Here is a 22124-nt window from a genome sequence, read left to right on the forward strand (position 1 = left end):
TGCACCATCGATATATAGTAGTCTTCCTCGGTGTCTCTCGAACAAACACGTTCTCTCGATGTTGACTCCTCTCACGCGCACACACCCTCTCTTCCCTCTCTACGGGCATTTTCTCTCTCGCACCCCATCGTTGGTGGCCTCTGCCATACACATCACCTCTCTATGATGAAGCAATGCACACTTAAATTACATCCGCCACAGAGGACCCCGCGACACACACACACACACACACACACATGCACGCACCCCTCCCCCCACACACACACTAAGACTCCATCTCTCTCTTACACACACAAACACACACACACACACACAAACTAAGACTCCATCTCTCTCCTCTCTCTCTCTCTCCCTCACACACACACCCCACACACACACACTAAGAATCCATCTCTCACACACATGCTCTAGGCGGAGCATTTGTTCCTACCACCCTTCATCCAACCTTACCCATATGATAAACAATCACCTTTATTTACTTGCATAACATGGATAAATTCCACTTTACTTTAGTAGTCAGCAAACTTATCATCTGTACCCTTATAAAAAACGAGTTGGCGGTGATGGTGTGCCTGCCATCTTGTAATACAGACCGTATGATCTATATCTGAGGATAGAAAGCAAACTATGAGAATTTTACAAAAGATACCCGCACCTCTCTCCACATCATTATCTCCCGCAACCTCATTGCTCAGCAATTAAAAAAGGAATAAGTCTCTGGAACAATCTAGCATGCATGGTGGCCGCTGCCGCCTGCTGGCGCCGTCCATCCCCATGCCTCCGCCCATTCCGACCAGCAGTCACCACCACGCTCCACTCCTCCTCGCCTTATCTCTCATCTTTCATTTTTTCGATGACATTCTCGAGATACCAGTTTTCCAATAAAATTCTCGAGATATCATTAGTTTTTACGCATGGGATTACTCCTGCATGGGTCAATCACAACAGGTGTTCTGTAAAAAATGCATATTGATGTTCCCTGCAATGCACGAGAATCTTGCTTGTAATTATATAACGCAAATCACGAGCAGGAAGTGACATTTTTTTGACACAACCACGTTAACATGGCCACGTAAATCACTAGCTAAAGTAAATACCATTATACTTATATCCCGATGCAAAAGGTTGAGTACATGTCCGAAGAGTAGAGTCGCACACACGCACCCTGTCTCTTAGAATCTCTCTCTCACATACACACCAGTTACGTGACGCCCACTTAAGCAGACACATATGTTACAATTTGTGCACCCGCGGGTACACGTGATGCTGGGCATTTATTTAAGCCGGAAGGCGAACCCAAACAGTAGTTGCATTCATTCCCCTCCCGCCGCCTCTTCTCTGGTCGCCGTCGCCTGGTAGCCATGGGCCGGCCGAAGGTAACAACATACGCCATACTCCCGCCGGAGCGGCGCTTTAATATGGAAATTTTAGTGGGCATGCATGCATCTTTTTGTGCTAGCACTCCTATATAAGGGTTGACCGGTCGCTTCCTGTGGACATGCACAGGCGGTGGAAGAGGAAGGAGAAGGGAAGCGGGCTATGGAGTAATGTTTTTACCACAATTTCTTAGGAAACTGAGTGCAACAATTGAGTAGTTTTGCAAACTACCAATACTACACCTGAAACGGTTCAAAACCTATACTCCCTTGCCACCGCGCGCTTCCCGCGTGAAATGGTCAGCGTCGCCCTGGAGCGTCAGTGCCGCATTAATGCCCGGCCAGAGCGGAGGCGACCTCTCACTGGCGCCGGCTTTGAAGTGGCGCGACGGCCGAGAGAGCGCCGCTTCCTGGTGCATGCGACTGCTCCGCGTCGAGACTGGCCATAGGCCCTGTTTGGATCCATGGGTTAGAGTTAGTTTGAGCTAGTTGGGGCTCAAATAGCCCTAAAGTATCCAAGCATGAGGGTTTAAATTAGAGCAAGTTGCACCGAACCCACCAAAAAAAACTATCCCACCCAAAAGGTGCTAACTGGAGATAGTTCTCATTGGGACCACTAAAAATCACTTTTCTCTCTCCATGAAGTGCATTTATTGTCAATCTAACCCTGTCACCCAAACACCTCTTTGGCTACAGTTAGTTCAGGGTTAGTCATGAGTTAGTCTAACCTCTAGCTAAGTTAGAGTATCAAACAGGAGCAGTATAGGACATGCAAGTTGCTCAAAGCATACAGGCAAATTCGTACGTGAAAGGATTTTTTTCTTTTTGAAAACGGAACGTGAAAGGAATTTTTTGAATGCTCTTGGCATGTCGCTAACATGTGATAGTTAACCGACCTCAATAGATGGCAGAAACGCCAGCCCGCGGCACTTTGATAGAGACGAGGAGGGAGAAGCGATACAGGTTGCTGGATTACTAGAGATAGGTGTCGCACGGAAGCCAAGAAATATGGTGATAGCGTGGGTTAGCCATGTACTAGTATGATGTAACTACACTGGGCTGCCGTGTTTCATACTCTTCCAGTCCACTGTGGAGATGATTGGTTAATTTTATATCGCTGAATAATATTAAATATTATTAGTGCAGACGCTCCACCACGAGGTTCCTTGCTCCTTCTCGGTCGTCCGGAATCTATGTTCTTCCACTCTATTTTTTTACGTGAGCTTTGTTCATCCTTTTGCCAACACGCGAGACATCTAGCATCAAGGTGCACGTGTTATGCAAGGATCATTCCATCTATATGAAGAACACGTGGGACTGGAACTACGAGACAGACATGTACCCAGGAGTGGGTGTACAAACCTGAGTAATGTAGCGCGGTAAGTGAAGTAGAAAGGCACAAATGGTATGAACATGCATGGCATATAGGGTGTGTTTGGTTGCATTCTCGTCTCAGCATAGTTGTTCCCTCTTCATGCATGCTCAACTCAACGCCCCTCTTCATGCATGCTCTCTTCATGCATGCTTCTAGTGTATTTGTGCTAAACTAGTGTGGACTCATGCACCCTCCATACACTCTACCAAACACCCAAAAGTAGGTAGAGAAGGGAACTCTTGGGCGGCATTTGTCTCTTACTACATACTACCACTAAATGTTGTACGTGCAATGCACGGTGATGTTATGGAGTACGTGCCTAAGTACTCTACTACTACTATATTAGTTGGAGGGACATATTAACTTTTATATTTGTTTACGTGTATGCCCCGAGACCTTCCAACTAGACGTGTCTTTCTCTCCAGGTCGCACTTTGTATCGTTCATACCACTAAGTACTACTACGTGTGGTATCCGACCCAGAAGTGGAAGAAGTGGAGACGCTCTACCATGCTGTTTTTTTACGCTGGGCTCTACCACGCTGTTCATGTCCCACTCCTTTCGCTGACGTGTGGGACATCCAGCACGTGCCGTGTTTGGCACCCTTCATCGTAAGAGTTGAAACGCTAGCATTCATCAGAAATAAAAAATAATTATAAATCGGTAGTGATACTATTTTTTTGCGAACCAATCAGCAGTGATACTATACCACGCGGTTTCCTTGCTCCTCGATATCGGAAAGAATACTTCTGTTCGCCAACATGTGGGGCGTCGACCATCCTAGTCCACTTGCCATGCACGCAGAACTCCAAGGGAGAGTCACCCAGGTCGTCGTGCCGCAGTAACAATGACTAATGAGCCGTCAAATCACAGGCCCACTTCCCACTTTGAAGTTGCTCGGACAAAGGAACCATCATGACTTCGTTGACTTCCGCTTCTTGAAGAAAACCACTGTACCAGCAGTACTGCTAGCTACAGTAGTTACTCCAACAGAGGCCTCCTTTCGTTCATAGGATAGGAATATGAAAATCATAGGAAGTGAGATGGCATGCATCTCAATTCCTATAGAGAAAGAGATGCCATTTGATGCTTAGGATAGGAATTTTTCCATTTAGTCTAGGCTAATGTACTGGTAATTTGCTCTAAAAACTACAGTAGTAACTAGTAGTATTGGTACATGCTCGTACTCAGACACAGACACACACACTAACTACTAGTACTACTACTTCTCACATGCTGGCCAGACGTTGTCGTTCTCCTTCCCGGCTTTGTCGGCGACACCCCACCGTGCTTGGATCTCCGACCTCTCCGCAGCAGCGCGTGCGTCCTTTTCTTTCTTGCGGCGGTGGGCCTCTCTTTTCTTGAGTGCTTTTTGACTTTTCCGCTCCCTCTGTGTGGCTTTGTCCGCCTCTTCTTCTACCGCCCATTCAGCCTTGGCATCTTCAAATTCCTCCCACATAGTTGTGAGGTCGCGAGCGGCGATGAATTCGGCACGGCGGGATGCCAGCGCTTCCCTACCATTTTGTGTGCGGTCGTGGGCGGCGAGGAACTCGGCGCGGCGGGATGACATCGCTGCCTTACCGGTTAGTGTGCGGCGCGATGGCATGAACGACGCTTGGTGAGAGCTCTGGGGTGGAGTGGCCGGACAACCGTATAGTGCATTGGTTTGTCAAGAGCTCAAGGACAGAAGACGAAGCAAATTTGGATTCCCCTTCAATCCTGGTCATTTATTACCGAGTAAAATGCATTGGCGGTCATCGAACTTGTCTTGATAGCTCACTTTGATCATTGTATACGAGATATGGTGATTATACGGTCACTGGCTCAGCGTATAGCTCCGTATTTGTCTGGTTGACCAGTCAAACAGTCCGCATGCGCCTCATTAGCTCGTGTTCTTTATCTATCTATGCGGGCCTACCTGTCAATGGAGAAAGAAATACTGTAAAAACCAAAATTATGCATATGTGGGGAATCAAACCACGGACTCGTCGCTGCAACGCACCCTCGTCAGCCAAATGAAAATGAAATACTTCGCGCTAGACACTCACGCTCATGCTGTCAAAGCATGCTAATGCATGCACGTCGCCCTCTAAATCAAAGTCCTGCTCATGGCGCAATGCAAACGGCGAGCCCATCACCTGCGCGCCCCGGCAGTGCCTGGCATTACTGTTTAGATGTTTGATGGAGGCCTACGCGAACACCGAGCATGTATTCACCTGGCTCAACACCAACGATCGTACTCGGACCGCCTTGCTCATGTGTATCGTCCATCACAACGACAATCTATAAAACAGCCTAAGCTAGAGAGGGTACTATGGTAGTATGGTACGGAGTATGTACTATCGTGAGCGACCGACCTTAGTGCCACTGCACACCGAAACCCCTTGCATCGCTAGCGCGCGCTTCCCGCCTGAAACGGTCACCGTCTCTCCAGAATGTCAATGCCGCTTTCACCGGACTTAACTGCAGGTGCAATTGGTGTGTCATTGACATGCGGGCCAGATGCCCGTTGGGCCCACATGACAGTAACCCAAACGCATCTGCAGTTAAGTCACTGAAGCAGCATCCGCATTCACGCCCGACGAACCTACTCCGGCGCTAGTTGTCCATCCGTCTGTCGCGGCTCATTGCCATTCGCCTGCTATATTAACTTGAGCCCCAGCTCCCAGCCATAGCCAAAGACCCACACTTATTCTCCTCCGGTCCCTTCCTTCTGTCGGCACCACTTCAACCATGGCCTCCTGGCGCTCCGAAGCTCTCTTGGACGTACTGTCGTAGGAGCAGAGGAGGGACATCGGCGGCTCCACTCCGGGCATGCTCCAAAGATCTCTTCGACGTACTGTCGCATGAGCAAACGAAGGAGATCGCCGGCACCCCCCCCCCCCTCGGCCGCCCTCCACCGCCACGACAACGAAGCCGGCGCGTGTGTGCGAGCGCAGCCGGCAGCGAGGAAGAGTAGTACACGGTAGGTCGCCACCGCTCTGGTCCCCGGAAGGCCACCGCTACTCCACTCAGTCGACGCCAAGTTTGGTGGGGTAAACTTCGGCGGCCGATTAGCCGCTTGATGGCGACGTGGAGGCGAAAATCTTTAGAACCTTGTGCTCCGGAGGAGGAGGTTATCGAGGCGGATGAGGAGGAGGAAAAGGCAATGGTCGGCTTTCTCGGGTTCATGGCCGGACATGGTGGTCGGGTGCCGGCGATCGTTTAGATTAGGTTTACAGTAGGTTTTAGTACGGTTTGTGCGAAATATGTAATGAATTTCATCCAGTTTGTAGGAAAAGTTTTCGAAATGTAATATTTCATCCGGTTAATTTGAATTTTGCTTTGTTTGCATGAATTTCATCCGGTTAGTTCATATAGTTGTCCAAAGGTATGCGGGCAGCATCGGATGGCATCCATCAGTGTCCTCGAACAGATGCCGGTGTAAATTTGTGGGCCAGCGCTGGAGATGCCCTAACTATCATGCTATAATCGCTAACAATCCTCCATTATTTGGCAGGGAATAGTTATCCCTCGATCAAAATCAGATCCGCTGTGTTTCGCACTCCTCCCGCGTAAGAGTGTAAACTCTTGCTTACATAAAAATGGAGCAAGTGGACGGCATTGTAGCACGTCATATAACTCGAACTAGCCCGCCTAACGAGCGGGAAAGCACCGCCCTCGTCATTTTGTTCTGGATTTCTATCGATCGATCGCGTGGAAATGTTACGCTTCACAAGTTCTAAAGGAAAAGGCGGCACACTTACGACTCATACGCGTCGCAACCCCGACAGTCCGGCTCGCACGCCGCTCACCAGAGGGGACACGCGTTGTCTTGCAATTTCACTGACATGTGGGACCGTAATTGAGCAGAGATAAACGGGGGAGGGAGAAGAGATCGCCCGGCGGGCGTCGACTGAGCCGAAATCTAATCGCTCGGCGGGCGTTGGCTGAGCAGAGATAAACGGGGGAGGGAGAAGAGATCGCCCGCCCGTCGCGCACGGACTCCAAGAAATATATGGTGATAATGTGAGGTGGGCCATGCTGGAGTCCGGACCGCTTCCGGAGCCCGCTCTCACCGCCCTGGCCCCTCAAGACGCCAGCTGCCCGCCGCATGCATGCATAGCTAGTAGTACTCGAGAGAGAGGCATTGACAAAGTCAAGGAGTGGGCTCTGCAAGAGCCCGTCTCTACACGTGCTCCTAGGTATAAAAAGTAATTCTAAAAAAGGCATAAAAACAATTGTGTCTTAAAAAAATAAAGGTGAAAAACATTTGAGAGGAAATAGATAGAGAGAAAGTGAGAAAAAACTGTAACCTGGGCATTACATGAGGAAGGAGGGAGTGGTGCACATGCCAAGTTCACTGGGCTGCCGTGTTTCACACTCCTCCGTTGTAACAGTGGAGACAATAGCTTTCATTAAAAAGAAACAATGAGTACTCGTTGCTCGTCCTCTATATCAGAAAAAATACTTTCATTCACCGACATGTGGGACGTCGACCATCCTGGTCCACCTGCCATGCACAAAATTATCCTGGTCTACCCCGGTCGTATCACAGGCCCAACCTTTCCCACTGTAAGTTGTTCGGACGAAGGAACCATCATGACTTTGTTGAATTCCGCTTCTTCAAGAAAACTTACTATACACGCAATACTGCTACCACACGCGAAGACTGGACGGCACTGTACCACGTCATATCACTGAAACCCACTAGGCCAAACTAGCCCGCCTAGGTCATCTATTTTGGAACGGAGGGAGTACGTCTCTGCACTGCTATGATTTTGTGTTGCACGTTCTCTGTACTTTTGCTACGATTTTCCTACCCTATGAACCAAATGAGGCCTGAATGTATGTCGACTATTGTCTGATCGATCACTAAGCCTACAATTTTAGGAGCTAGGGCTATTGGTCGGTCGATGAGGGATAAGTATAAGCGTACCACGAGCTCATCAGCCCCAATGTTTCTCTTTGGTGAGTGTTTTGCAAGTACTATAGCTCGCACAGTAGCTAGCCTACTAACACCAAGAATCATCAAACAAGCCCTGCTGATATGATAAATAGTTCAAACTTACATCTAAGCATGCCATATATTACATCAAAAGCTGGTGAGGATACATCTGTTTCCATAACTCGGAGAGGGTTCGCATGATTCATCGCATGATTCACTATCAAACAAAAGTAGCAAGATCCGCCCACACAAGACAGTGCACTAGCCCTAAGATGGTTTGATAACACGCATCGTTCTGGTAATTAAACACAAGGCAATGCAAATTACCCTGAAGGATTAGCGCGACCAACTATTTCTTGTCCTCGATCTCTCGGGCAATCACCACAGCACGGACAGCGGCATGGGAATCGATTTCTGGGGCGATGTCCACCGGACTGACCGCGACATCGGAATCGATCTCTGGGGCGATGTCCACAGGATGGACAGCGGCATCGGAATCGATCTCCGGGGTGATGCCAACAGGACGGGCCACGACATCAGAATCATCAAGGACGTCCACCGGCACCTGCACAACCCTAACATATTATCAAGCACATTGCAAATAATCAAAAACCACAACTATGGTAATAAGCCATTATTTTTTACCTTGTGCAGCTCACGGGGGATCTCGTCCTCCAGGGGCCATCTCCTCGTCCTCGATGGGGGCCATCACCTTGCCAGGGGAATACTGCTTCTCAACAGCGACTATCTCCTCAAACTCGGTCTTGAGCCTCACATAGGTGGCAATCAGAGTTCCTGGGGTATGCACGGTGGGGCCCTTGCTGTTATTCCAACTTTATTTGAGGAGTTCATCCACCAACGTCCTCAACTCTTTGGCCAGTGCTTGTTTCTTGGAGTTCTTCGTCTCCATGGGTTGGCCCGCCAACATGGTCAACTCATTGGTCGGTGCTCGCTTCTTGGAGATCGCTGTCTCTAGTGGGTTGACCGTCGGCAACTCTTTGCCTAGTGCTCCAGGATCCATCAATGAATTGACAAACAAAAAGCAATCGAAAGGAAATCACAATCGCAATGAAAACGGGAAAAGAATAGGATGTGAGAATCAGTCAGTGCTTCGCAAAAAGAAGATTCTTGGAATGAAAATATAGCAGCATAACTGATTCGCCCACCTTTCCTTCGTCGGTACAGAAGAAAAATGGCAGAAGTGAGTAGCCTGGAGTGAGGTTTTCTTCAAGAAAGGGAAGAAAGGGCTTGAACGAGTGTTCCAGTGAAATGATGGTTGCTTTGTCCAGTCCAACTTGGAGGCCACCTTACCACTGCTGGTAAAGGTGTGGGTTTTGTGATATGATGGGTCATGGCGGCCACACCGGGGTGACAGGTGAGTCTCGACTGTAGCACCTCGCTGTGATTTGGTGGATGGCACGCGGGCCCGGATGCTTTGAAATGTCCCGCATGTAGATAGAGCGGCTAGTCATATAGGAGTGCTCAATATTGTGCACCGCGACCAAGGCGGAGAGTAAAACGAGAGAACTACATAATTAATGCATGAGTTTAATTAGGGTAGTTTTGTAAAGTATGAGATACATTCCTCCAATCGCAAAATGCCTTGGTTCATGAGATTTGAGATTTGAGCCCTATAAACCGGAAGGGAGGGAGTACTGCACATGCTGTAGTCTAGTCACTTGTTGAAATCTCTAGAAAGGCAAATACTCCTTTCCGGTTTACAGGGCTATACTACTCCCTCCGTCTAGGTGTGTAAGTCATCTTACGAAAACCAAATAGTCCCAAAACACTTAGGCGCGGTGCATTAACTTCTACCTTGTTTCTTGTTTCTTGACATATCAACCAATAAGAGATGAGAGGTGTGCATGCTTTTAATGACTTGCAATGGCTAGTTCATTGCATGCAATGCTATTAATTAGCAAATAAACATTGGTGACCCCAGGAGGAAACGGTGCTAAGCGCGTGGACCTATGTAGAATGAGTATCAACCAATGGATAATGGAGTTTAATTGTTAAACAATAGCAATTTTGTCTCATGCAAGAGCCTGGTAGTACTCCAAGGAACCACACCACGCGAGCGTTCGCAACTGCCATGTTCGGGTTGCGCTTGGCTCTTCGCCTCTTCGAGAAGACGAACAATGATGTTACTCCTACTTCTACAGTATCGAATCCACTGCTGCATGTCCGTCCACCTTGTGCGGGAAGGATAGCGTGTAGCGAAAGCTTCTACTTACTACTCCTGCCTTTGCGTCTATGACAGGTGGGCCCAACAGGTGGTTGGCCCTCCTGTCATGCATCCAAAGGCAGGTGCAGTTAAGGCACCGGAGCTCAGTCCGTGAGGGAGAGGGCGTTGTAGTAATCAAATTTCTCGGTCTTGTACGAGTTGACGCGACACATCAAAGCACTACACTCGATATAAGTCTTTTTACACATTTCAAATGGGCTACTTCGTATGTAGGAGTAGACATATTCTGCTTCGTATGTAGTCACTTGTTGCAATCTCTAAAAAGACTTATATTTGGAAATGGGGGGAGTACAACGCATGCATGCATGTGCTACCTCTTGAGCATTGCGTTGGTTTTCCCCGAAGAGGAAGGGATGATGCAGCAAAGTAGCGTAAGTATTTCCCTCAGTTTTTGAGAACCAAGGTATCAATCCAGTAGGAGGCTACGCGCAAGTCCCTCGTACCTGCACAAAAAAAATAAATCCTCGCAACCAACGCAAATAGGGGTTGCCAATCCCTATAAGGCCACCTACAAGAGTGAGATCTGATAGATATGATAAAGATAATATTTTTGGTATTTTTATGATAAAGATGCAAAGTAAAATAAAGGCAAAGTAAATAACTAAGTAGTAGGAGATCAATATGATAAAGATAGACCCCGGGGCCATAGGTTTCACTAGTGGCTTCTCTCGAGAGCATAAGTATTCTACGGTGGGTGAACAAATTACTGTTGAGCAATTGACAGAATTGAGCATAGTTATGAGAATATCTAGGTATGATCATGTATATAGGCATCACGTCCGAGACAAGTAGACCGACTCCTGCCTGCATCTACTACTATTACTCCACTCATCGACCGTTATCCAGCATGCATCTAGAGTATTAAGTTAAAAACAGAGTAACGCCTTAAGCAAGATGACATGATGTAGAGGGATAGACTCATGCAATATGAATAAAACCCCATCTTGTTATCCTCGATGGCAACAATACAATACGTGCCTTGCTGCCCCTACTGTCACTGGGAAAGGACACCGCAAGATTGAACCCAAAGCTAAGCACTTCTCCCATTGCAAGAAAGATCAATCTAGTAGGCCAAACCAAACTGATAATTCGAAGAGACTTGCAAAGATAACAGATCATGCATAAAAGAATTCATAGGAGATCCAAATATTATTCATAGATAGACTTGATCATAAACCCACAATTCATCGGTCTCAACAAAAACACCGCAAAAAGAAGATTCATCAAAATAAGCAAACAACACACGAAAAACAGAATCTGTCAAAAACAGAACAGTCTGTAGTAATCTGTAGCTAGCGCAAGATCTGGAACCCCAAAAATTCTAAAATAAATTTCTGGACGTGAGGAATTTATCTATTAATCATCTTCAAAAAGAATTAGCTAAATATCACTCTTCAAATAAAAACCGCAGCAGTTCTCGTGAGCGCTAAAGTTTCTGCTTTTTACAGCAAGTTCAACAAGACTTTCCCCAAGTCTTCCCAACGGTTCTACTTGGCACAAACATTAATTAAACACAAAAAAACAACCAAAACAGAGGCTAGATAAATTATTTATTACTAAACAGGAGCAAAAGGCAAGGAATAAAAATAAAATTGGGTTGCCTCCCAACAAGAGCTATCGTTTAACGCCCCTAGCTAGGCATAACAAGCAAGAATAGATCTAGGTATTGCCATCTTTGGTAGGCAATCCATAAGTGGCTCTCATAATAGATTCATAAGGTAATTTAATTTTCTTTCTAGGAAAGTGTTCCATGCCTTTCCTTAATGGAAATTGGAATCTAATATTTCCTTCCTTCATATCAATAATTGCACCAATCGTTCTAAGGAAAGGTCTACCAAGAATAATAGGACATGAAGGATTGCAATCTATGTCAAGAACAATAAAATCTATGGGCACATAATTCCTATTTGCAAAAATAAGAACACAATTAATTCTTCCCATATGTTTCTTTATAGTGGAATCCACAAGGTGCAAGTTTAGAGAGCAATCATCAAAATCACGGAAACCTAACAAATCACACAAAGTTTTTGGAATCGTAGAAACACTAGCACCCAAATCACATAAAGCATAGCATTCATGATCTTTAATTTTAATTTTAATAGTTGGTTCCCACTCATCATAAAGTTTTCTAGGGATAGAAACTTCCAATTCAAGATTTTCTTCATAAGATTGCATCAAGGCATCAACGATATGTTTAGTAAACACTTTATTTTGACTATAAGCGTGAGGAGAATTTAGCACTGATTGTAACAAGGAAATACAATCAATAAAAGAGCAATTTTCATAGTTAAATTCCTTGAAATCCATAATAGTGGGTTTAGCAACATCTAGGGTTTTAATTTGTTCAATCCCACTTTTATCAAATTTAACATCAAGATCAACAAATTCCGAATTCTTAGAACGCCTTCTAGGTAAAGGTGGATCATATTCAGTCCCATCATTATCAAGATTCATATTGCAAAACAAAGATTTAATAGGGGACACATCAATAACTTTTAGATCTTCATCTTTATTTTCATAGGAACTAGAAGAACATGCTCTTATAAAGGCATCTTTCTTAGCACGCATCCTAGCGGTTCTTTCTTTGCACTCATCAATGGAAATTCTCATGGCTTTGAGAGACTCATTGATATCATGCTTAGGTGGAATAGATCTAAGTTTCAAAGAATCAACATCAAGAGCAATTCTATCAACGTTCCTAGACAAATCATCAATCTTAAGCAATTTTTCTTCAATCATAGCATTAAAATTCTTTTGCGAAGTAATAAATTCTTTAATATTAGATTCAAAATCAGAGGGCATCTTATTATAATTTCCATAAGAATAGTTGTAGGAATTACCATAATTATTAGATGGATTACTAGGATAAGGCCTAGGATTAAAATTTCCTCTATACGCGTTGTTACCAAAATTGTTCCTACCAACAAAATTCACATCCATAGGTTCATTATTATTCTCAATCAAAGTAGACAAGGGAATATCATTAGGATCAGAAGAAACACTCTTATTAGCAAATAATTTCATAAGTTCATCCATCTTTCCACTCAAAACATTAATTTCTTCTATCGCATGCACCTTTTTATTAGTAGATCTTTTAGGTTGCCATTGAGAATAATTAACCATAATATTATCTAGGAGTTTAGTAGCTTCTCCTAATGTGATTTCCATAAAAGTGCCTCCCGCGGCCGAATCTAAAAGATTTCTAGAAGCAAAATTCAATCCGGCATAAAAAATTTGAACAATCATCCACAAATTTAAATCATGAGTAGGGCAATTACGTATCATTAATTTCATTCTCTCCCAAGCTTGTGCAACATGTTCATGATCAAGTTGCTTAAAGTTCATAATATCGTTTCTAAGAGAGATGATCTTAGCGGGAGGAAAATACTTAGAGATAAAAGCATCTTTGCACTTATTCCAAGAATCAATACTATTTTTAGGCAAAGACGAAAACCAAGCTTTAGCACGATCTCTAAGTGAAAAAGGAAATAGCTTCAATTTAACAATATCATTATCCGCATCTTTCTTCTTTTGCATGTCACACAAATCAATGAAGCTATTTAAATGGGTAGCGGCATCTTCACTAGGAAGGCCGGAAAATGGATCTTTCATGACGAGATTCAGCAAAGCAATATTAATTTCACAAGATTCTGCATCGGTAAGAGGAGCAAGCAGAGTGCTAATAAAATCATTGTTGTTGGTATTGGTGAAGTCACACAATTTAGTATTATCTTGAGCCATCATGACAAGCAAGCAAACTAACACACAAGCAAACAAAAAGCAAGCGGGCAAAAAGAGGCAAATAGAGAAGGAGAGGGAGGATAGAGAGAGAGGGAAAATAAAACGGCAAGGGTGAAGTGGGGGAGAGGAAAACGAGAGGCAAATGGCAAATAATGTAATGCGGGAGATAAGGGTATGTGATCGGTACTTGGTATGTTGACTTTTTCGTAGACCTCCCCGGCAACAGCGCCAGAAATCCTTCTTGCTACCTCTTGAGCACTACGTTGGTTTTCCCCAAAGAAGAAGGGATGATGCAGCAAAGTAGCGTAAGTATTTCCCTCAGTTTTTGAGAACCAAGGTACCAATCCAGTAGCAGGCTACGCGCAAGTCCCTTGTACCTGCACAAAACAAATAAATCCTCGCAACCAACGCAAATAGGGGTTGTCAATCCCTATAAGGCCACTTACGAGAGTGAGATCTGATAGATATGATAAAGATAATATTTTTGGTATTTTTATGATAAAGATGCAAAGTAAAATAAAGGCAAAGTAAATAACTAAGTAGTAGGAGATCAATATGATAAAGATAGACCCGGGGGTCATAGGTTTCACTAGTGCCTTCTCTCGAGAGCATAAGTATTCTACGGTGGGTGAACAAATTACTTTTGAGCAATTGACAAAATTGAGCATAGTTATGAGAATATCTAGGTATGATCATGTATATAGGCATCACGTCCGAGACAAGTAGACCGACTCCTGCCTGCATCTACTACTATTACTCCACTCATCGACCGCTATCCAGCATGCATCTAGAGTATTAAGTTAAAAACAGAGTAACGCCTTAAGAAAGATGACATGATGTAGAGGGATAGACTCATGCAATATGAAGAAAACCCCATCTTGTTATCCTCGATGGCAACAATACAATACGTGCCTTGCTGCCCCTATTGTCACTGGGAAAGGACACCGCAAGATTGAACCCAAAGCTAAGCACTTCTCCCATTGCAAGAAATATCAATCTAGTAGGCCAAACCAAACTGATAATTCGAAGAGACTTGCAAAGATAACCAATCATCCATAAAAGAATTCAGAGGAGATTCAAATATTATTCATAGATAGACTTGATCATAAACCCACAATTCATCGATCTCAACAAACACACCGCAAAAGGAAGATTACATCAAATAGTTCTCTACAAGAGAGGGGGAGAACATTGTATTGAGATCCAAAAAGAGAGAAGAAGCCATCTAGCTACTAACTATGGACCCATAGGTCTGAGGTAAACTACTCACACTTCATCGGAGGGGCTATGGTGTTGAAGTAGAAGCCCTCCGTGATCGATGCCCCCTCCGGCGGAGCTCCGGGACAGGCCCCAAGATGGGATCTCGTGGATACAGAAAGTTACGGCGGTGGAATTAGGGTTTTGGCTCCGTATCTGATCGTTTGGGGGTACGTGGATATATATAGGAGGAAGGAGTATGTCGGTGGAGCAACAGGGGGCCCATGAGGGTGGAGGGCGCGCCTGGTGGGGGTGGGCGCACCCCCCTACCTCGTGGCCTCCTGTTTCTTTTCTTGACATAGGGTCCAAGTCTCCCGGATCATATTTGTTGAGAAAATCACGTTCCCAAAGGTTTCATTCCGTTTGGACTCCGTTTGATATTCCTTTTCTTCGAAACCCTAAAATAGGCAAAAAACAGCAATTCTGGGATGGGCCTCCGGTTAATAGGTTAGTCCCAAAAATAATATAAAAGTGGATAATAAAGCCCAATAATGTCCAAAATAGTAGATAATATAGCATGGAGCAATCAAAAATTATAGATATGTTGTAGACGTATCAGCATGTCGTGACTTTCCTTTTGATACTTGCATGTGTTGATTTGATGCACCTTGCCAAATTTTGACTATAAATTTAACTAACCAAATTTTCATGCATGTCACAAAAAATTACGGGGCTGTTTGGATTGTGACTATGTTTGTCTTATGTTGCCACATTATTTTTCCCACACTTGCCACACTTGCCTAACCTGAGTTGCTCAAATTGTTAGACACACTTTGGCTTGCCTAAGGGAATCTTGCCACAATTTTTGTGTCTATGACATGTGGGGTTCACTGCTAATAAAAAAATTCTTTTCTTAGGTGTGGCTAATAAAAAAGACTTATATTTAGGAATGGAGGGAGTAGAAAATATAAATAATAATGCATGTTGGGGCAACCCGCGTTTCCGCTAATTTGAGCGGTGGGCTTGTTCACAATTTTTATGAGGTGGTGGTTGTTCATTTAATGGAGGGACTTGTAGTACCAGACTTGAACGATACAAAGTGCGACTTGGCACACCGTAACACCACTTGGAACAAGCGGGTAGCTATCTCAAAAAACAATCAACAACTAAAAAAACTGTGACCTGGCATGTAGTCGTACAGAATTTTAAACGATTGTTTTGATGGAGTGAAAAAGGAAAACTACCCCACTACATATATATAGGCCGGAGCCTCCGCGCTTGCTTGCTAGGGTTGATCTATTCACACACTCTCATCCTCTCCAGATCTAAACAAGATAGGTGTAGTAACACTATCTTTCTCCCTTCAAAAAACACTGGCTTTCTATCCTCACCGCTGGTTACAGATCCGGACATATCCCCCTCCGCCGGTGAAGGGGAGGAGGGGCAGCGTTTAGGCCATCATCGACAGCGAGGGAGGAGACCCACTGCCGGCCGCACCGTTATCTCTGGCCGAGCGCCGGCGCGGGAGGTCCTCCGATCCCTTCATCGTTGCCTGTGGGCGGATCCGGCATCCCGCCGCCCACCTATCCACATCCCGATAACCTTCAGGTATATCTTCGTTCGAAACCGCCTTAGCTCTACTTCCCCAGCTCGCTACGTCACTGCATGTGCATCATTTTCTACCTCTCGGCCCCTCTCAATCGGATGGTCCAACGTCACATATTTTTTCTTCTATTGTTAGAGGTAAAACTACTTCATGGAGTCGAATCTTGTACTCCCTCCGTCCAAAAATACTTGTCATTGAAATGGATGTATCTAGATGTATTTTAGTTCTAGACACATCCATTTTGATGACAAGTAATTCCGGGCGGAGGGAGTACTTAGTTCAAACAATAAATAAAGTGGGGGTGGGGGAATTTAGTATGTACATCGGACTTGGTACAAACAGGAAGGAAAGGGGGTGAAAGTAGTACAGACTGGTCATCCAACCGGTCTCTTGGTCGGAAAGGGAAATATAGGGGTAACGTTGTACACAGTGGTATGACTAGGACTAGATTTGCTATCCACACATAGGAGTAGGTGGCTAGAGTGAACAAAAATGGGACCAACCCAGATATGTTTCTTGGATGTTTGTTTCTCGGGGCAACAAACTATGAATCACGACTTTATGCCCCTGTTTACGTACATGGTGCTGGACTGCTGGTGCACCCACTTTCCCATGCCCTTATACCAAATATTTAGGCTCCGTTCGGAATAAAGGGACAGAAAACATAGGTCTTGATGAAAATAGAGGAATAGGAAAGGAATGTAGGTATAAAACTATGGAACAGCGAACCGGAGGAAACTCTCAAGAGAATGTGTTCGGATGGACTACGAAATGTACAGATTTGTTTTTTTAGAGTAGCATGCTTGGTAGTATGAGATGCTATTTGTTTATTCAGCTGCACAGTGACTACTCTTGTCCTCACCTCACGTACCACACATAGGTTGATTTTTTTATTCCGACAACACAGCACAGCAACCTATCTAACGCATGGCAGCGAGCGCCTGCCTCGGGCTTCCGCCCAAAAAATGAGCAACGCGTGGATGTTTCTAATCCTATGAAATCAGTACTACCAAACCAGCTTTCCTATAAAACACTATTCACCTTTCCCGTGTTCCGAACGGTTGGAAGGGAAAGAATACCGTAGGAATTGTGTTCCTACGAAAATCCTGCACCAAACCTGTGAACCGAACGCAGCCTTAGCTGTTCTTAATCTAATGTCCCTGGTAAAAATGAAGCCATGCCACTGTTATAAGCCATGATAAGTTTAGCCAAATGTTTTTGCCTGTAATTGTTTGAGACTCTGAATGTTTCCTCTGTGCCTTTTTGTGCAAACAGGGATATCCAATTCACCTGGTTGCTGTTGTGACCTTTTGGTGCACTGCACAAAACTCTTCTTAAAAGAAGTGACTTTTGTGATGTTTAACTGGAATGTCGGAATGGAACAGTTGGTTCATTTTGGTGAAACTACACAAAGGGAGATCTGTGTTCTAATCCTCATCATCCATATTTGCGCCATAACCTTCCTTTAGGTAAGAATGATATTTAATGCATGTGTTCATCTCTATTTTCCGACTGCCATGAGAAAATAATGCTGTTTTTTACTAGTACACTTGTACTCCCTCACAGACAAAACCAATTCTGAATTAGAAGGCCAATCATGTACTTTGTTTCACCAACTGGTGAGGAGAAAGAGAAACAGAGCATGAAGAGGAAGAAGAAGAAGAATAAACAGTATCAAGGCGATCTTGCTGAAGCCAGAGGCCTCAGTCGAGGCCATTCAAGGGCTCCGGCAACGACTCCTTACATGTGAGATGATCCTCCAGGGAGCCCTTCCACTTCTGTTGTCTCACTTAATTAATTAGGAGTACTTAAGTACCACTAATTTATTACTGCCTAATTTTCCTGTTGGAGTTAAACAAATCTTTAGTAGGACCCTATGCTGAATCATGTACGTGTGTATGTTTGTCTATGGAGGTGAATCATGTGGTGGAGCAGGGAGGGAATATTATTAGTGTCATGACATAATAGTGCTATTATTTTGCATGTCAATTTATTGCCATTGATTCAATGAGGCAATGTTTTGCGTATTGTCCATCATGAATTTGATGCTACTGTTTGAGTAATATGCTAATGTCTTCCTATCCTTTCTCACTAAGCTAATGAAGGTTTCACCTTGTTCCTACTTGTGCAAACAGGGATCATGTTGTGCCAATCATACATTTTAGTGGAACTACACAAGACAGTGTTGACACACAAACACGTCACGTGTACCCTCGACGCCGGGGGTGATGCACCACAGCTCACGTCGAAGGAGACCCGACCGACAGCGCGATACGCAAGACAGTCGACGGGCGCTTTTGCAGACCCGAAAACCCCACACCCCCGGGAGGGACCCTGTCAGGGAGTGCGGCGGCTATGGGCTGCCCTAGGTCGATTCGCTCGCCCCTAGAGCCTCGGGATTCGCAGCTCTCAAACACGAAGAACAGCGAAGAACGAGATAGAAAAACGGTGGAGAGATAAAACGTAGATGAAAAAGTAGTATATTGATTTGTTCAATTGTGTGTTGTTCAATCGGCCATCACCCCCAACATATATAATAGGCGGCTGGACTTCCCGTACAAGCAAAGGATTCATCTAGGCTTTCCTTACAAAAAACTTACATCAATTCACATCCTAGAGTCCTAGTTCTATTCCAACTCGGATTCAGTCTGAATCTGGCCCAACTTCTGTCTTCCTCCTTGTGCGGGCCGCCGAGCTTGCATATGACCTCCGATCAAGACGGCCCAAATATGAAACTTGTGCGCCTCGATGAGACGAACAATCCTTATGTTGAACACTTTTCCAAATAAGACCATCTTGAATATTCTACGAAGCCATCTTTAATATCCAGTCGGACTCGGTCATGTAACGGACTGGATTGCCCGAGTCTCGTAGTGAACTTACAGGCTGCATACTATCTCATATGATAATGACTCCAAAACCAAAGTTCACCGTTTTGACGATGCGCACAACTTCCGTGTTGATCACTTTTCCATCCGAGGTCATCTGGATTACCTTTCGGACACGTCTTCAGTTTCACTCGGATCCGAGCTCATCCACTCGGATATTAGAGTTTTTCGTCCGACTGGACCTTTTCACTCGGATGTTAGAGTCTTTCACTCGGAAGATAATCTTTCACTCGGATGACTATATTTCGCTCGGAAGGCAATATCTTACTCGAACGTCAAGTTTTCATTCCGATGGTAATCTTTTCACTCGGAATAACTTCACTCGGATGATAATTTCACTCGGATTACTATATTTTCACTCGGAAGCCAATCTTTTACTCGATCGGTAAGTTTTTCACTCGACCTTTTACTCGATCGGTAGGTTTTCACTCGGATTTCCCGACTGAAAACACAGCCTGATCTTGATTTGCCTCTCCAGGTTGCATACGACCTCGGATTGAGACAAATTTTATATAAAAAACGATCGGCTCGACGAGACAAAACTTTTTCGTGTTGAAGGTTTTTCGATTCAACACCGTCTTGATGGCCGAATTACTCGCGCAACCTATCAGACAAGTGTCTGGCACCTCGCGCCATATTTCCGTTGAGGTTCGGTCTGCAGTGTATTGCCTCTAACTTTTGCATATGAACTCGGATTGAGATGATTTATATATCAAAATCGATTGCCTCGACGAGACGAAGACAATTCCTTAAGAGTGCTACTTCAGTCGAGGTCATATTTAAGACGTGATTGGCCAAAAACCACTCAGAACATTGAATTATGCCACTCGGAGTATAGTTTCGGTCTGTAAGATAAAGTCGAATGAATATAACCGAAACATCAAAGTGGTTCCACTCGGCGACGTGAATCTTTTCATGCTGAAAACCCGTTCACTCGAGACCATCTTCATTGCAATCTGTATCTTGCCAAAATCAGGTGTCAACACATGCCCCCCCTGTTTTTCGGCAAAGTTTGCACGCCGAAAAATAATATGCATAGTGTTCGTTCTAAGGACGATATCAACACTCCATCGACCATTTATTTTTCTCAGGGCGATAATTATGTATCGGCCATGTTTGTGCTAAGGGCGATAATCGTATATCGGCCATTGCCTACTTAGGCTTCCTGCCACACACTCGGGTGGTACTTCTTCAAATATTTGCCATTGAGAGCTCGAGGTAACAATGCCCCTTGTATTGATTCCACCAAATATGAATTTCCGGGAACAACTCTTGTAATTCAAAAAGGACCTTCCCAACTTGGAGACCACTTCCCGAATTTTCTATCTCTTGAACCAATCGGTAGAATCACTTTCCAGACGAGATCACCAACTTGAAAATTCTTCAACTTAACTTTCTTATTGTAAGCTCTTGCAACCCTCAACTTGTCTCTCTCTATGGACTTCAAAGCAACCAAATGTTTATCGGCAACCTCATCAATATTGTCCATCATCAAGTTATAAAAGTCTACTACCGATAAATCATTTTGTTTGGCTATTCTCAAAGCATTCAAATTTACTTCCACCGTTAAAACGGCCTCTTGACCATATACTAGCTCATATGGGGTCACCTTCGTAGCACCATGCCTTGAAATTCTATGTGCCCACAAAGCTTCAGACAACAACTCATGCCATCTCCTTGGATTATCTTCAATCTTTTTCTTGATGAGTTTGATTAAAATTTTATTGCTAGACTCAGCTTGTCCATTAGCTTGAGCATAATATGGAGAGGAATTGAGAAACTTTATGTTATAAGATCCGACAAACTCTCTGACTTGGTGTGACATGAAAGATGAACCTTGATCTGTTGTTAATGTTTGAGGAATACCGAATCTATGAATAATGTGCTCGGTTATGAATTGAATTACCTCTGTATGTGTCATGTTCTTGAGAGGTACTGCTTCAGACCATTTAGTGAAATAATCAGTTGCCACCAATACGAACCAATGCCCCTTTGAGGAAGATGGGTGAATTTCCCCAATAAAGTCTAAACCCCATCCTCTGAAAGGCCACGGCTTGATAATAGGATGCAACATAGCAGCAGGAGCCAATTGAATATCACCAAATTTTTGACAAACTTCGCACCCTTTATAATATCTGAAGCAATCATTAATCATAGTCGGCCAATAAAACCCAGCATGTCGCAATAACCATTTCATCTTGGGAGCCGACTGGTGAGTGCCACAAATGCATTCATGTACCTCTCCCATAGCAACTCTTGCCTGGTCCTCATCCAAACACTTTAGAAGAACATCATCGACTGTTCGGCGATAAAGACTATCATCTCTCATTGTATACTTGAAAGCCATACGCCGAACAGCCCTGTCCACCCTTTCACTCGGATTGCACAAGTAATCAACAATGGGCTTCCTCCAGTCGGGATTGTCACCTGCACTAGACTTTTTGTTAATGGCCGAATCAGTGGGTTCAGGTTTGGCCTCTCCCATATTGGCAAGACAAGACATCGGTCTTTGAGAGATATGAAACATGCCATGATCAACATGATATCCGGATGCTTGTTGTGCCAATTTATTTGCTTTCCAATTGTCATGTCTAGATATATGAGCAATGCTAAAGCAATCCAAAGTAGAAATTATATCTAGACATTTATCAAGATAAACATTAAGTGATTCGTCCAAACACTAAAAGACTTTGGATATTTGCTGCACCACTAGTAACGAATCACCATAAGCCTCAATATGTGTAACACCTATAGCAAGTAACATCTCTAG

This window comes from Triticum aestivum, chromosome 1A (genome assembly GCF_018294505.1).
Source record: "Triticum aestivum cultivar Chinese Spring chromosome 1A, IWGSC CS RefSeq v2.1, whole genome shotgun sequence".
In the NCBI taxonomy this organism is placed as follows: Eukaryota; Viridiplantae; Streptophyta; class Magnoliopsida; order Poales; family Poaceae; genus Triticum; species Triticum aestivum.